General features: G+C 40.9%; 3 non-coding genes across 3 annotated transcripts; all 3 read left to right on the forward strand.

Moving 5' to 3' along the window:
* The first annotated feature begins 3,894 nt into the window (after positions 1-3,894).
* trnaa-agc (transfer RNA alanine (anticodon AGC)) lies at positions 3,895-3,967 on the forward strand. The gene has a single exon. It is a non-coding gene; the product is annotated as a tRNA-Ala (tRNA).
* Positions 3,968-11,252: 7,285 nt separating this feature from the next.
* Positions 11,253-11,335, forward strand: trnal-cag (transfer RNA leucine (anticodon CAG)). The gene has a single exon. It is a non-coding gene; the product is annotated as a tRNA-Leu (tRNA).
* Positions 11,336-12,582: 1,247 nt separating this feature from the next.
* Positions 12,583-12,664, forward strand: trnal-aag (transfer RNA leucine (anticodon AAG)). The gene has a single exon. It is a non-coding gene; the product is annotated as a tRNA-Leu (tRNA).
* Positions 12,665-13,585: the final 921 nt, after the last annotated feature.

The raw sequence follows: 13,585 nt of genomic DNA on the forward strand, positions 1-13,585 counted from the left end.
CACCTTCCACTTGAGGATGCGCCACAGGTGCTCAATTGGGTTTAGTCCATCACCTTTACCTTCAGCTTCCTCAGCAAGGCAGTTGTCATCTTGGAGGTTGTGTTTGGGGTCGTTATCCTGTTGGAAAACTGCCATGAGGCCCAGTTTTCGAAGGGAGGGGATCATGCTCTGTTTCAGAATGTCACAGTACATGTTGGAATTCATGTTTCCCTCAATGAACTGCAGCTCCCCAGTGCCAGCAACACTCATGCAGCCCAAGACCATGATGCTACCACCACCATGCTTGACTGTAGGCAAGATACAGTTGTCTTGGTACTTCTCACCAGGGCGCCGCCACACATGCTGGACACCATCTGAGCCAAACAAGTTTATCTTGGTCTCGTCAGACCACAGGGCATTCCAGTAATCCATGTTCTTGGACTGCTTGTTTTCAGCAAACTGTTTGCGGGCTTTCTTGTGCGTCAGCTTCCTTCTGGGATGACGACCATGCAGACCGAGTTGATGCAGTGTGCGGCGTATGGTCTGAGCACTGACAGGCTGACCTCCCATGTCTTCAACCTCTGCAGCAATGCTGGCAGCACTCATGTGTCTATTTTTTAAAGCCAACCTCTGGATATGACGCCGAACACGTGGACTCAACTTCTTTGGTCGACCCTGGCGAAGCCTGTTCCGAGTGGAACCTGTCCTGGAAAACCGCTGTATGACCTTGGCCACCATGCTGTAGCTCAGTTTCAGGGTGTTAGCAATCTTCTTATAGCCCAGGCCATCTTTGTGGAGAGCAACAATTCTATTTCTCACATCCTCAGAGAGTTCTTTGCCATGAGGTGCCATGTTGAATATCCAGTGGCCAGTATGAGAGAATTGTACCCAAAACACCAAATTTAACAGCCCTGCTCCCCATTTACACCTGGGACCTTGACACATGACACCAGGGAGGGACAACGACACATTTGGGCACAATTTGGACATGTTCACTGTGGGGTGTACTCACTTGTGTTGCCAGCTATTTAGACATTAATGGCTGTGTGTTGAGTTATTTTCAGAAGACAGTAAATCTACACTGCTATACAAGCTGTACACTGACTACTCTAAGTTATATCCAAGTTTCATGTCTATAGTGTTGTCCCATGAAAAGATATAATGAAATATTTGCAGAAATGTGAGGGGTGTACTCACTTTTGTGATACACTGTACATCTTCTAAAGAAATTGTGTACTTTTACTCCGTTACATTCGCTGTATGTAAATTCGTTACTCGTTACTACAAAATGAAAGTTAAATGATGTGAGATGTGTGACGGACTCAGGGCTCTAGAGTGCGACCAATTTGGTCGCACATGCGACCTAATTTCTCAATGGTGCGACTAAAAAAAATCTCAGGTCGCACCGGTGCGACCAGGCGTCCAAGGGAAAAAAAAAACAACAGACACACATTAGGCCAATATCATGGTCTAAACCAATCAGAGATAGTGAAGGGCGGGACAATATTGTAGCGGTGATATGTGAGCGACATTCAGCTCAGCCAATCAGAATGCAGCACCAGGTTTATACACGTGCGTTCGGACGTTCTGCCGTAAGTTTAGTTTTGTATATGAGACTCGCCGGATGTCCCCAGAATGGAAGTTCGGGTTCTGGAGCTCGGCGGTGTAAAGTGTCGTAACGCTCACTTAAGTCCTGACTAAACAGTTAAAGTGACTCGACCCTGCCGTGTGCCTTTATTCCCACACCTCCACCACCGCACAGCAAAAGACCCGCAGCATCCCCACCGGACAGCGGCTAGGTGAGCCGACCCTCTACAGTAGCAAGGGGCTAATGCTAGCGGTAAAGTGCCGCGATAGTGAAAGTAAAAACACGACAATATTTTCGTTAAGTAAAATATAAAAATAACTAAAAGACCAAAATATATTACAATACATGTAGTCAAAATACGCAGTGAGTGCACCGCAAGCGATTTTGGGAATCTGTGTAAAAGATCCAGTAAAGCCGATAATATAATGCACTGCATTTAAGATTACACTCTGTAACACACACACAAACACATACATATAATTTTAAATATACACACACATATAAATAGATATACACACATACATACACATTTACTTTATTATTTTTATAATTTTTATAAGTGTGCTATAATTAGTCTGTAATACTATAATTAACTGTAAAGAAGACAGTGGCCGGCAATAGTATATTTGTGACTGGTTCTAATACATTTCGAATTGAAAGGCTGAAAAAGCCCAATGCATCTATAAAACACATTACATGCCGCGATAAATGCACTGCCCAAGTGTCCCCTCTCCCCACTGCCCTTCATTGTCAGGCAGCAGCAAACAGATCATCAGACGAGGCCATGTTGACCAGATTGTTAGTTATTTCCAAGTCAATATTGCCTGTATGGACAGTGATTTAAAAAAAAAAAAAAAAAGTGAACCTGTAAAACTGCGGTGTTAAATGCGATGCGGTCGAAAATTTGCAAAATTTGCAAAATTTGCACCTAAGAAAAAAAGTTAGGTGCACCAGTGCAACCAGTGCAAAACGTTAGTCTAGAGCCCTGGGACTGCACGCTGGTTTGGTGAATCTGCGCTTGTGAGTTAAACACATTAATGCGCATGTGCAAACGTTCTCTAAAAGCCATCAGAGTTTTCTAGATGTGCGTCGTTCACCCAAAGACCCGCAAATATGGAGATTTCAGAAGCTCCAACACACTGATGTAAGTTAACAATGATTAACAAAGTAAAGCTGCAGCATCAGCGTTTTTTTTTTCATATTATTAGCATTAACATTTTTCAGATATCTACCTACCACTTTCACCGATTACATTCGAACCACAAATAAAACGTTTCATAAATCATTACATTTGTTTGGAATTCATTGACTGCAAAACTCATGAAGACACGTCCATTATTTTTAAAAACTCGCCTACGGACAAATATTTCCTCAGATAACTTCTGTATTAGACCGGTGGAGGAGAGATTAATGGTGCTGAGTGGTGAGGAACATGCAGCACGTCTTTAACCTTTAATGCTCTCAACAAGAATTCAACTTATCCAACTTATTATTAATGATTTTTCAGCTGTTGGCTTCAAGTTAGAAATGGTGTTTTCTTAAAGTAAGAATACCAATATTTTTTTTGTTCAACACATGCCATTCAGTGAGTAGATACAGCCCAAAAAAGATGATTTAAATACAACTTATTTTACTCAAATATTTTGATTTAAAATAATGGTTGAACAGATCATTAAAGGGATAAAAGTGCCACACGTTGTTAAACTCTCTTGAGTTTTGCTTTAAATGAATTATGCCAAAATTATTTTTTTGTTATTAAAATATACTACCCAAATAAAAAAATGGGACAGTATAGAAAATGCAAATAAAATAGATGCAGTGTTTCTTACATTTACATCAACTCACATTCTAAAAACGTTGGAACAGGAACATTTAGGGCTAGTAATAAGTTAAAAAACAACTAAATAATGTCATGATTTCAAACAGGTGATGTCAACAGTTGATTATGATCATGAATTGGCACAAATCATGTTCAGATGAAAGGAAGAAAACAGGTTAATTGTTAAGGTGGTTTACAGGCTTAAAAGAACAATCTTTATATTTAAAATGACCGCTTCCATTTATACTAACAGCATTTACTTTTACTTCTACTTTTAATACTTAAGTACATTTAATATCAAATTACTTTTGATACTTAAGTACATTAAACATCATATACTTTTAGACTTTTACTTAAGTAATATTCTAAAAGGTGACTTTTACTTCTATCAAAGTAAATTTCTGGTAAGATACTTGTACTTTTACTCAAGTATGGCCTTCCAGTACTTTATACACCACTGCTGTTAGTACATTACAATTTACAAATCCTAAAGGAAGGTTCTGTGTAAGGGGAATTAGCTCCAATGGTAGAGCGCTCGCTTAGCATGCGAGAGGTAGTGGGATCGATGCCCACATTCTCCAATGCCGAAACATTATGACCACTTAAAGGCAACACATAATATGAAAGTCATTGTGTTGTTGCTCACTGAAACGCTGCATCAAACATTAGGTCAATCTGTAAGTTTTACAGTGACAGTTATGCTCTATTTTTACTCAAATCGTTTGGTTTAAAGACCTTTTTTGACATGTTTAAATTGACAAATGTAGCGCCCCCTAGCACCCCTGGCTGTATTTGGAAAGCGCTCCCTGACTTCTTTTATTTGTTTAAGAAATCTCTTTCTTTGTGGTAATGTAAGGATTTAAAAGGGCCACTACTTATCAGTACTTACGATTATTTTATATTTAAGCTATACTCTTATTTAAACTGAAAAAACTACTTCAATTACCCTATATATATGTGGTACTAACCTTGCACAAAAAAACCTGCGACTAACACCATTTACAGTAGCTGTATTAACATTATCTCTGACTCACATACCAAACTTGTATACGTTAATAATACTTAAACAAATTAACTATTTACTCATTTACACAATCATTAATATGCATTTCAAACCCCAATATATTTTACAAAAATGTTATAATACAGATTCACTCAAATTGCCATCAGTAATATTCAAAACATTATCAATCTCTCCTAAGTTAGGTAAATAACTAACTAAAAAAAGGGTACCCAAAATTACCGTTGCAGGCCTGATCCAACCTAATAGTCCCAATCAGCACAGATCACGAAGTATATTTGGTCGGTTGTGGTGGAGCTGTCCACGTTCTTTGTTTACATGGATGAAACAGAAAAAATCCACCAGTCTTTTTCCTTTTGATCTTGGATGAATCAATCAGAGTTTATCCGATGCTTTTAATCCACTGTAATCGTCACAGTTGCTGAGGAAGCGTACTGCCTTCAATGTCCATGCGCGAAACTCAAGAGACGAAGTTCACGGCTGATACAGCATAAACAATGTCACTAATCGACTGCAAGATGTTAATATAAGACTCACTGTCCGTTTGTCTTTACGCATCAACAGAGATAAATCCTAAACAGGTGTTTTACCCGCTTACATGACACTTTTTTCTTCTTTTCCACCCACTTTCTCTCGCTCTTTTCCCGACCTGTGACAGTTCATGCTGATTGGCTTAAAAATAAATCAAGGGAGGGCTATACATACACTTTACTTTAAACAGCATAAAACAACCAGAACATTATTTACAGAACAAATAAGAACAACTTATTTACTAGTTATAAATTAACATATTAGTTATGCCCAAATTTTAATTGGGCTACACAAACACACAATAACTTATAATTCTCCAATTTTGAAATGTCTCGGAGTTTTATCTGAAATGACTTTTTATTAAAGTAGAGGTACGTGACTTTTTAATGGTTTTTATTCTGGTGAAACTGCTTCATAGAAGATGAACAGCTGAAACTCATGACATTCCCTTTAAAATGCAGCATCAACCCTTAAGTCAGTCTATCAGTGGTACAAAGACAGTTTTGATTGGGTTTAGATCGTCCGAAAGGCTGCGATAAATAGAGTCTGTGATGGTTTAAAAGCAAGGTATAATACAGAAAAGAGTATGTGAGCTTAAACACGTTGCACCCTCACTTTATAATGCAGCATTAACGCTCTGATAGTACATTACAATTTACAAAAGGCTAAAGGGGGTTAATCGTAAGGGGAATTAGCTCGAATGGTAGAGTGTTCGTTTAGCATGCGAGCGGTAGCTGGATCGATGCTCGCATTCTCCAATGCAGAAGCATTGCAAACTTTTAAGCACATTTTCCCATGAGCTAAGTAGGGACTTGTAAATAACATTTAGACTTGTAACGCACTGTAGTTAAAAACATGGTCTTCATACTATTTATTTTGTTCTTCTGTCTGTGTAGGGTTTTTACCATGAAGTAAAATCGAGGGACCATCGAACAATCCATTCATTAGCTTTTAACTATTCATGCAAATGAATGACTTTTTATATTTATATATTGCTCATTGTAGTACTTGTGTCTACATGGACTTGAACATCACATGACTAAACATTAGGTAGAACTACAGAGACTTATTTACTGTCTTTACAAATTGGCATAAAGTACTCGACGAGTACAACACACTGAACAATAAAATATAGATGACATACTATAGGCCAGTGAGGTGGCTGCTGCTTCTGGGTGTGTAGTTTCTAAATGATCAAGTCAGCACAGGCACAAGCACTACAAGTATTTATAATAAAGATCATTTTATGTTCAATATTGTGTATATACTGTATCCTTTCCCTCCGCCCAGTAAAAAATGACCCACCACAACCCCGTCCAAGATAAAATGTTTGATGAAAATTAAATAAAATAAAAGAATATGCTGCACTTACAAGCACCTGAGATAAATCTACTTTTGGTTTAAACTAGACTGTGCTGGTGTTATGTTGGGTTAGTCTGTAACTGAGCAACAGTGTATGCTACTGTCACCCGGTGGGTCGTGGTCCACCGACGACAAGAATTTTGTGACTATATCAGTTTATACTTCAATGTTGCTAACAACGCCACCTTGGAGTTTAACGAGCTCTAGGAGCTCAAATTCTAGTATTTATAACAAGGGTTTTATTTAAGTCTAAGCAAACACCATGTTTTAAGACCACAGGTTCTTTTTAATCTGGGGTGCGAGCAGTCAAGATGAACCACCACAATTTCCTAATTTATAAAAGAATAATTTTATTGACCATACAAATTTAATTCACATAGAGGACCAATATAACATTACTTTTCTCATTAGGCTAAATACTTTAAAATACTAGGGTAATTTATACTCGCTGTTTACTATGACTAGGCTAGGGTTACCTCCCACACAACCCCCCAACACACACAAATCAATACAAAACCAACACCTGCACATCAATCAAAAGAAAATCAAAAACACACACTACCTACAAATCACACACAATTAAACTACTAGAAGAAAAGAAACCTAAAAAGTCAGTTTCCTAGTACTCTTAAAAGTGTTCAGTCAGAAGAAGGAAGGAAAATCGTTGGGCGAAACCCCCTCATCCACAGGGGGACCAAATCTGTGTCTTCACGAAGCAAACCCCGCGGACGCGACGCGGCTCAATGTCCCTCTCTCTCCTCCACACTACTTCTCCTCCACGTGCTTCACGGTAACAACCGGCTAGGAGAGAGACAAGAGAACAGACCGCAGTATTCTGGCCAATACACGGGCATGCAGCAGTACGTCTTCGTTGCTATTCACTCAAGCAAACACCAGCCGAGTTCAATACGTAACATTCCCACCCACCCTTACGTCATCGGAAGATAATACTCACACTCTGCCCGGGAGTGGTAACAACCAGCCCCCAGTGTAAGTCTTCCAAGGCCTGGGTGAAATGTAACACGACAGCAGCCTCCGGTGCAGCTCCTCCACGCTCCTCTTCCGGTGCGTCTCGACCCTTTCGTCTCACCCGCACGCCGGTCACTCGTGGTTCCAAGTCGCTTCCACACCGATCCCGAAGCTCCGTCTCTGCGGCTCCAGTCGCCAACTTCACACGCCACTGCACTGCTCCTCCGTCACTTGAATGGCCAGATCAGCTCGGTCACGCCGCGTTCCGGGTAATGCGCTGCTATCCCACTCCGGGAAGCGGAGCCGCTGTCACGGCCAACCCCGCTCCTCTCGCTTCCTGGCTTCTTTTTCTCTTTCCCGTCTCTCCTGTGTCTTTATCCAAACCAACAGGTTAGCCCCACCTCCCAACCATTCCCATTGGTTGCTCAGTTCATGGAACACAATCGTGATCGGCCGCCGTCGCCGTCCATCAAGCCTTATTACGACAGCAAGCAGTCATTAATTAGGGAGAGAGTCTCAATCCCACAAACACCAATTTCACCCCTGTGACACCCCCCCATGGTAGAATATAGCCAGTCCCTGGCAATCCCCATCCTTATTCTCTAACAGCAATGGGAGGTACTCAAATTCACTCTGACTCAACACCTACAACCTACTTCCCTTCATCAGCCTGCTCCATCTGCTGAAAAAAAAAATCACCAAATCTCCCTCATTAATAATGATGGGTTCGCTATCGATACCTGCAATTTGCGAATGCCTCTTGGGGAACCAAAGAACAGTTTTCAAAAGCATTCCAGTGTACAGCCCTTTTCCTTTCCACCCTTTCCAGGCTTCAACTTGTACACCAACTTCGGTTTCTCCCACCTACTCAAATACCACATAAGCTGTAGAATCAATTTCTTCATCTACTGCAACATACGTTTAACTCTTATAGGCAAATTATTCCGTTGGGGACCATTTGGCATTTAGCCAGACTGGACCCATCTAATTACCTCTTGACGATCAAAATCTCTCGGTTTGACCAGCCATTTCTCATACCCTCCTTGACCACTTCCTACATCTGACTGGACAGCCTCCTGGCTATTACTTCTCCACAGACGACTCAGCAGCAGTAGCACCCCTAGGAAGTCTCAACAAAACGTCAACATTCACACTTCCCTTACCAGCACGATACTTTACCTCAAAATCAAAGAACGACAATTGGGCCACCCATCGCTGTTCTGTCGCACCCACATGAACTGGCATAATCATTTTACCAAAAACAACAATTGCAATGGCCACTCGAACAACTCGCAACACCCAGATCCTGCCGACTGACGCCAAAATATGTCACCCGGTGGGTCGTGGTCCACCGACGACAAGAATTTTGTGACTATATCAGTTTATACTTCAATGTTGCCAACAACGCCACCTAGGAGTTTAACGAGCTCTAGGAGCTCAAATTCTAGTATTTATAACAAGGGTTTTATTTAAGTCTAAGCAAACACCATGTTTTAAGACCACAGGTTCTTTTTAATCTGGGGTGCGAGCAGTCAAGATGAACCACCACAATTTCCTAATTTATAAAAGAATAATTTTATTGACCATACAAATTTAATTCACATAGAGGACCAATATAACATTACTTTTCTCATTAGGCTAAATACTTTAAAATACTAGGGTAATTTATACTCGCTGTTTACTATGACTAGGCTAGGGTTACCTCCCACACAACCCCCCAACACACACAAATCAATACAAAACCAACACCTGCACATCAATCAAAAGAAAATCAAAAACACACACTACCTACAAATCACACACAATTAAACTACTAGAAGAAAAGAAACCTAAAAAGTCAGTTTCCTAGTACTCTTAAAAGTGTTCAGTCAGAAGAAGGAAGGAAAATCGTTGGGCGAAACCCCCTCATCCACAGGGGGACCAAATCTGTGTCTTCACGAAGCAAACCCCGCGGACGCGACGCGGCTCAATGTCCCTCTCTCTCCTCCACACTACTTCTCCTCCACGTGCTTCACGGTAACAACCGGCTAGGAGAGAGACAAGAGAACAGACCGCAGTATTCTGGCCAATACACGGGCATGCAGCAGTACGTCTTCGTTGCTATTCACTCAAGCAAACACCAGCCGAGTTCAATACGTAACATTCCCACCCACCCTTACGTCATCGGAAGATAATACTCACACTCTGCCCGGGAGTGGTAACAACCAGCCCCCAGTGTAAGTCTTCCAAGGCCTGGGTGAAATGTAACACGACAGCAGCCTCCGGTGCAGCTCCTCCACGCTCCTCTTCCGGTGCGTCTCGACCCTTTCGTCTCACCCGCACGCCGGTCACTCGTGGTTCCAAGTCGCTTCCACACCGATCCCGAAGCTCCGTCTCTGCGGCTCCAGTCGCCAACTTCACACGCCACTGCACTGCTCCTCCGTCACTTGAATGGCCAGATCAGCTCGGTCACGCCGCGTTCCGGGTAATGCGCTGCTATCCCACTCCGGGAAGCGGAGCCGCTGTCACGGCCAACCCCGCTCCTCTCTCTTCCTGGCTTCTTTTTCTCTTTCCCGTCTCTCCTGTGTCTTTATCCAAACCAACAGGTTAGCCCCACCTCCCAACCATTCCCATTGGTTGCTCAGTTCATGGAACACAATCGTGATCGGCCGCCGTCGCCGTCCATCAAGCCTTATTACGACAGCAAGCAGTCATTAATTAGGGAGAGAGTCTCAATCCCACAAACACCAATTTCACCCCTGTGACATACAATGACAACTATAACAATGGTTATCACTGCACACTAAGCTATTCAGTTTTTTTGTGATTGTCATTTTAAGATAATACTGAATCAGTCATCAATAAGAGGTCAGTCAGGACACAGAAAGAACTCATTATGTAAGTGCCAAAATAGTGCAGGATATACCTACTGTTTAGTGCAGTGCAGTAACAAAACAGCTTTGTAAGGCAAGAACTGAACAATTAAAAAAAGCATGTAATTCGACATAGAATATGTGGGTATTAATATGTACAACTCAGTGCATTTTTAGGCTGCACATAATTATAGTTTAGTTGGTGTGGAGAACATGTTACACATTCACTATGCGATTGTTTCAAGCTGATCACTTAGAAATATCTCACCAAGTATAAATTCTTTAACTTTCTTAACAAACCATGTAGTACGGGACAATGCCGCTTACCCAACACAGTAAGAAACAACTCACCCCAACAGGGACTTGAACCCTGGACCCTCAGATTAAAAGTCTGTTGCTCTACCGACTGGGCTGTAAAGATCCGTGCTGGCTCTCTTGAAGGCGATTATAAAAAGTTTTAGGTGAAGGTTGTTGCTGTTTACACACAAAGAAAAACATCTCTGGAGGAGAATTTTGCAGGTAGATTACAAACAGACTCCTTTCTTTTACCTTTTCCCTTTTTTCCTGTATCAATTGCACGATTGTTTTCCAGTCATTAAAATGTTATGTGCATTTATATGTGGCAAGAGAAAAAAAATCCATAAAAATCAAATTGAGTTAGCAAAGAACCTTGAATTATACTAAAGAGTTCTTCAAGTAGAAACAGTTCTACCAAGAACACAAAAAGAACCCTTTCAAAAAACATTAATTGGTCAGTTGGAGATCTCATATGGGGCTCCCTTTCGATTGATATATGGTTTACAACCTAGTGACAAAGTGTACAGTGCAGCAAATGGGTTACAGTCAGTAAATTTACCATACATAATAATGTGAAAAGATTAAGCAGTTCGTACAAATGGTGGTGTCGATGGTACCCAAGCTAGTCAGGATGAGGTCTAAAACGCTAAGTTCAGGTCACAGTGTCCCATGAGGTGTGAGTTTGAATCCCACTTCTGACTGCTAGTGCTCTATACAAATTTATGTCTTTAACCCACTAACATACATAATAATGTGAAAAGATTCAGCACTTTGTTCAAATCTTTGGCCATGTGGGGGTGTTGTTGGTAATTGGCATTAGGACCTCGCAAGCATGTCAGGATGGCCGAGCGGTCTAAGGCGCTGCGTTCAGGTCGCAGTCTCCCCTGGAGGCGTGGGTTCAAATCCCACTTCTGACATCTCATGCTTTATGCAAGTTTACTTCTTCAGAGGACACAGCCATCAGGGAATACAGTTTGCATGAACTGGGTGTACATGGTCTGCAACAATGCTGAGGTACAGTAGGTGGTACGTGTCAAAGTAACATCTGCATGGATGCCAGGACCCAGGTTTTTGATCTCTAAAAATGTGAGAAATTTAAACATGTATTCATCCTGATCATAAAGTATGTTTACTCAGCGTCTATTTACATTGTTACAGCAGTATTTTACAACTGAAATGTTCACATTATTTAAATGTATGTAAAGTACATTGTATACTAGCTGTTTACTTTTTTCCTAAGTAAAAACTGTCATTACCTCAACATGTCATTACCAACACATATCTTGTTGTGATGGTAAAAACACTTAGTGATGGTAATTACAGGTTTTTAGTTTCACCATCACTATCTTATTAACTATTTAATAATTAAAGGTAATTTAAGCTAAATAAGCATAATGGTTTTATTATACAAGGAAACATTAATTTTCACTGATTAGTCAATATGGCCCACAATTCTCCTTTACCCTTTGTAAATTGTAATGTACTAACAGATCTATGATGCTGCATTATAAAGTGGGGGTTCAACGTGTTTAAGCTCACATACTCACATTTATCGCAGCCTTTAGGACGAACTGAACCAAATCGTAACTTTGTACCACTGACAGACTGTCTTAAGGGTTGATGCTGCATTATGTAGGGGCCAAAATAGTGCAGGATATACCAACTGTTTAGTGCAGTGCAATAACAAAGCAGCTCTGTGAAGCAAGAACTAAAATTATGATGCATGTCATTCAACATAAAATATGTGGGTATTAATATCTAAAACTCAGTGCATTATTAGGCTGCACATAAATATAGATTTAAATGGTCCTCTATTTACTACAGTCTGTTTAAAACAACTAGTTGGTATGGAGAACATGTTACACACACAGAGTGCTATTATTTCAAGCTTATCAAGTACATGCTATTTTACACAAAGTACAAATTCTTCATCATTCTAAACAAAGCACGTAGTACGGGACATTACCGCTCACCTAATGCAGTAAGAAACAACTCGCCCGAACAGAGACTTAAACCCTGGACCCTCAGATTAAAAGTCTGATGCTCTACCGACTGAGCTATCACAAGTGCGGCAATTGCACTTGCAACCTCTTTGACTTCTATTGGAAAATGCAGGTAGAAATTGCATATGTAGTTGCTCGTTTCGATCAGCACCTTAACCAGTGGTAGCGTGGCCGAGTGGTATAAGGTGCTGGATTAAGGCTCCAGTCTTTTAGGGGGCGTGGGTTCGAGTCCCACCGCTGCCAACTCATGCTTTTCGTTTTTAAAAGAAAGTTCATGAGCTGCAATCAAATGGATTGCATAAACGGTGCTTGAGTTAGAGATCTCAGACACATGTCAAGTCAAATTTATTTATATAGCGCTTTTTACGATGAACATTGTCTCAAAGCAACTTTACAAAATCCAGGACCAACAGACCAAAAACCCCTATTGAGCAAGCCGAGGGCGACTGTGGCAGGGAAAAACTCAGGAAGAAACCTTGAGAGGAACCAGACTCAGCAGGGACCCGTCCTTCTTGGGTGGCTTGAAGGATACTTTAAATTAATAGGATTTACACAAATCATACAAACACAAAATTAAATTGAACTGAAAGTTGTAACTAGCAAAAAAATAATGTAAGTTCTTCATTGTTCAGTCCAGTCTGTGATAAAGTCCGTTTTAAGTTCTGGACATTTTTGGTGCAAACACGCCAGGTTTCCGTCACATCTAGTAGGAGCAGCATTGTTTGCACTGCAGTCTCGACTTGCAGTCTTTAACCTCGAGAGGGTGAACAGGTTTCCGTCAGAGCCACCTCGGGTTAAAACAACAGAAGATGTTGTTACAATGTGAAATCGTTAAGAGTAAAATATCAGAGAGTTTTACAGGTTTAGACTCCAGCACTCTAACAGGTCAACGTGATTGACATGAAATGTGGCCACTGTTTTTGTAAATTTGCAGATTGCCTCCACCTAGTGGACATTTTAAGAAATGCAATATATTACAGGTTAGAACAGGGGTGGGGAACCTCCGGCCCGTGGGCCGTATACGGCCTCCCCGCTCAATCAAATGTGGCCCGCCATATATTTCCTAGATTTTATTGTCTGGGCTTTATGCAATTAATTAAACTTTAGACGATACAACAGACATAACAAATACGAGTTATGTTGCCACATACTGGTTGCGTGTTG

This window comes from Trichomycterus rosablanca, chromosome 10 (assembly GCF_030014385.1).
Source record: "Trichomycterus rosablanca isolate fTriRos1 chromosome 10, fTriRos1.hap1, whole genome shotgun sequence".
Taxonomy (NCBI): Eukaryota; Metazoa; Chordata; class Actinopteri; order Siluriformes; family Trichomycteridae; genus Trichomycterus; species Trichomycterus rosablanca.